The sequence below is a fragment of the Zingiber officinale genome, chromosome 10B (assembly GCF_018446385.1).
Source record: "Zingiber officinale cultivar Zhangliang chromosome 10B, Zo_v1.1, whole genome shotgun sequence".
In the NCBI taxonomy this organism is placed as follows: domain Eukaryota; kingdom Viridiplantae; phylum Streptophyta; class Magnoliopsida; order Zingiberales; family Zingiberaceae; genus Zingiber; species Zingiber officinale.
In genome coordinates this window covers 58,580,560-58,585,394 of record NC_056005.1, presented here as the reverse complement: position 1 = coordinate 58,585,394, position 4,835 = coordinate 58,580,560, and positions in this window count along the sequence as shown.

Sequence of the window (4,835 nt, the reverse complement as noted above, 5' to 3'; positions counted from 1 at the left end):
CTACCATGACTATGAGATATGGCAGATGGATGTCAAAACCGCGTTTCTGAATGGAAACCTACTCGAGGATGTGTACATGACACAACCTGAGGGTTTTGTCGATCCACAGCATACTAGCAGAGTTGCATAGGTCCATTTATGGACTAAAGCAAGCTTCTCGGAGCTGGAATCTTCGATTCGATGATGCAATCAAACAGTTTAGTTTCATCAAGAACGAAGATGAACCTTGTGTCTACAAGAAGGTTGTAGGAGACATAGTTGTCTTCCTCATATTGTATGTGGATGACATACTACTCATTGGGAAGGACATCCCTATGCTTCAGTCTGTCAGGACCTGGCTAGGGAGTTGCTTCTCAATGAAGGACTTAGGTGAGGCATCCCGCATTCTAGGGATACAGATCTATAGAGATAGATCTAAGAGATTGCTTGGCCTAAGTCAGAGTACATACATTGACAAGGTACTCCTTCGGTTTGCCATGCAGAACTCCAAGAAGGGATTTCTGCCGATGTCACATGGCGTGAGTCTTTCGAAGACTCAAAGTCCCTCTTCTAGAGAGGAGAGAGACCGCATGGATCAGATCCCTTATGCCTCAGCCATAGGATCGATCATGTATGTCATGCTATATACTCAACCTGATGTCTCGTATGCTTTGAGCATGACGAGCAGATACCAGTCAGATCCAGGTGAAAGTCACTGGATAGCGGTCAAGAATATTCTTAAGTACTTAAGAAGGACTAAAGAATATTTCTTGATATATGGAGGCAATGATGAGCTAGCTGTAAAGGGTTACAGTGATGCTAGCTTCCAGACCGACCAGGATGACTATAGATCGCAGTCGGGGTTCATATTTTGCATTAATGGTGGCGCTGTCAGCTGGAAGAGTTCGAAGCAGGATACAGTAGCTGATTCTACAACAGAAGCCGAGTACATTGCTGCATCAGAAGCAGCAAAGAAGGCAGTTTGGATCTGTAAGTTCATCACTGAACTTGGGGTGGTTCCCAGCATTGCTGACCCCATTGTGCTCTATTGTGACAACAATGGAGCTATAGCACAGGCGAAGGAACCTCGCTCAGACCAGCGGACCAAGCATATACTACGGCGCTTCCATCTCATTCGAGAGATTATCGATAGAGGAGATGTGAAGATTTGCAGAGCACCTACAGAGGCTAACATCGCAGATCCCTTGACCAAGGCTTTGGCACAGAGGAAGCATGATGGTCACACTAGGTCATTAGGCCTTAGAGCCTATACTGATTGGCACTAGTGCTAGTGGGAGATTGTTAGTTAGAGCCCTAGAGCCAATCATTTGATGATTGTATGGACTCATTGTATCATATTCTTGTACATTAATAAAGGCATTTGTTTGGTTATTATACTTATTTGTATTAGTGCCAAATAGACTAAGTATAATAGCGTCCTTGAGTAGAAGGTTCATACCTATATCAATCGATTAGTTGAATCAATAGTGAGATGATATAGGGAACACTACTTTAAATCATTCCTAGTCGAGTATTAACATTCAGGGACAATGTTAATGCAATAAGACTAGCATGTAGGTCAACTCGATGACTTGATCTCACAAGTCATGGATATGGAGATATCAAGTTGACACATGGGTATGCATTGGAGAATGTATACTGAATGACCCGCCATGAGAAAGTATCATGGATCGTTATATGAGTGTCATATACTTTCTCATGTGGCTATTAGTATGACTATTAGTCCTTGGACCTGAAGTCACCATGGATCCCTACATAAGGAGTTATGTACTTTGGTTTCGTCAGACGTCACCCGTAACTGGGTGGACTATAAAGGCGATTACTGGGTATATAACGAATTATGTAGAGGGATGCGAGTGATGTAGATGGGATCTATCCCTCCCATATGACGGGAGTGACATCGATATTCTTGATAGAGTGAGACCACTAAGTGTATGGCCATGCCCAAATGAGTCAACATTAGATGTTGAGCTCATTTGATCGAATGAGTCTACTTGGAGTTCAAGATTTAGATTGATTAGAGGATGACACGGTCTATGCCTCATATTGATCAATCTAGATGTCTAGGATAGAAGGACAATGTCACATATTGTGAGGAGTCACAATTAGTAGTCATAAGGTGATGTCGGATCTCGACATTCTTGTAACTTGGGTAGTAATGATGTGTTGCTAGATACCGCTCATTACTTATGCTCCTAAATGGGTTTAGGGCATTGCCAACGTTACAAGAACCTATAGGGTCACACACTTAAGACAATTAGATGGAGATTAGGTTCATATGATGAACCAAGAGGATTAGATTCATTTGATGAATCAAATTGGATTAAGAGTAATCCTAATTGGGCTACTTTGAGTTCGACTCAAGTTGATTCATGTGTTCAATGAGTCTAATTTAGATTTTGACTCATTGAATCAATTTAATTAAATGAATTAGATTCATTATATTAAGTTGGCTTGAATCAAATGGTTAGATTAGATCAACCATGGAAGAGATTGGGTCAAGTTTGACTTGACTTAAGAAGGAAGACCAAAGGTTAATTTTGACTTGACATTTTGCCACCTCATTGGTGAGTTGGCATTAGGTGGGCCAATGATGATACTCCACATCATCATGGGTGCCACCTCATGGAAGTTACAAAGCCATTCTCTTTAATGGTTTCATATTAATTGCAATTAATGCAATTAATTTGGGAGTTTTTCACCATTGAGAGTGGTCGGCCACTTTGTTTTTGATTGTGATTTCAATTTTCATTCAAGTGGTGTATCTTCTTCTTCTTCCTCTTGAAGCTCTTCCTCTCCCTCTCCTCCTTGCCTTGGCCGAATCTTACCAAGGTGCTAGCACACCTTTGTGTAAGGTTTTCTCCACCTACTTGTCCGTGTGGATACTTCTAGAGGATCGACGCTTGACGGTCTAGAGATCCGGCAACTCCTTGGACGAGCGGGAACGCGAAAGGGCACGCTTCAAGGTATATTCTTAACACATAGATCTAGGAGTAGATCTAGATATTTTGAAACTCGTACTCGTAATTTTCGTTTGGTTTTCCTTGCACGGATCCGTTGGCCTTGGGTGATTCGGGGTTTCCGCGACGCGAAAAGCGGTTTTCGCGGCCCGAAAAACCCAACAGTAAAAACACTAGTTTGCTTGCCTTCTCGTCGACTGGTGATGAAGCAACCACTTCACGGATGCCAACAACAGCAGCAACTGATCAGTAGGAGTCCAGCCGAGGGAAGCTCACACGAAGCTTCAGTAGTGGAGAGCTCAACAAAGCTCAAATCGCAGGAGCAAGAAGAAGTCACATCCCATCTAGAGACCCTCCACCTCTTGATTTATATGAACCTGCGAAGAAGAAGACACAGACACAGAAATCTAGCCATTCAGTCGGACCGATCAGGCTCCACCATGATCGATCCAGGACGGATCTGATCGGTCAGGGGACCGATCAGGCCCTAGGCTGATCGGTCCCCAGACCGATCCCAACTCTCACAGAGAGTTGGTTGTAGAGCCCTGATCGGTCTGTGGACCGATCAGGCCATAGGTGGATCGGTCCACCGACCGATCCCTCCTATTCCTTCTCCCAATCTGTTTGGTTACTGATCGGTCACCAGATCGATCAAATACCCATAGTATCACTGGATCGATCAGCAGACCGATCCAATTTCCCAGCCTTAAACCCTAAAGCCTTCATAATCTAGAGAACGAGCTATCGAGCCCTCTCTGACTTCCACGTCTGGTCCAGAGAACGAGCTACCGAGCCCTCTCTGACCTAGTCCAGAGAACGAGCTACCGAGCCCTCTCTGACCTAGTCCGGAGAACGAGCTACCGAGCCCTCTCCGACTCCATCCAGTCCAGAGAACGAGCTACCGAGCCCTCTCTGACCTAGTCCGGAGAACGAGCTACCGAGCCCTCTCCGACTCCATCCAGTCCAGAGAACGAGCTACCGAGCCCTCTCCGACCTCCCCTGCCAAGCTTCCATACTTGGATTTTTCCCCGTGCCCAGCTCCCTGCTTGGACTTTTCTGTGCCAAGTCTCCATACTTGGAATTTTCCCGTGCCAAGTTCCCTGCTTGGACCTTTCTGTGACAAGTCTCCATACTTGGACTTTTCCGTAATCAGGTCAACTCAAGTCGGGTCAACCAGGTCAACCTTGACCAAAGGTTGCACCCACAATCCCCCAAGTTCCTATTCTTGTCAAACATCAAAATATAACTTCTCCATTCTTGTCAAACATCAAAATATACCTCGAGTCAGGTCAACTCGAGTCGGGTCACCCAGGTCAACCTTGACCTAAGGTTGCACCAACAATTAGAAGTAACCAACCTTTCGAGGTTTTCCGAATAGTCCTATCCACAGAGCTTAGTACTAAACCTTGGTCTAACTGGTTAGGATCCATTTAAGGGTAGCTTCGGTCAGTTCCACCTGGCCAAATGCACCAGATCGAAGTCATATCTTTCTAGACATGCGATGTCCAAGCTTCCCTAACATACTATCATCCAAAAACTTCACCAGTACCATGATTCGAGTTAAACTTGGTCACCTTTTAACTAATCCTAATCACCCTGCCGGGTTAGTTTGTTTGGGTTACCCTATCGGGTAAGTTAGTTTTGGAGGTGCCAGCTATTCTGGAGCCTCCCCCTGAATTATTGGCCTTTAATTTAAATTTTCGTTTTAGGTTTGTGTCTATTTCTTTTATAGTTATAATTAACTTGGTGATAATTTATATTTTGTTGAGTTTTAAAATGTTTAAATTTTGAATTTTTTGATTTAGATTTGTATTTTGGTTTTTTATTTGGTTTATTCGAGTTTATATAATATATTTTTTCTTTAGGTATATAATA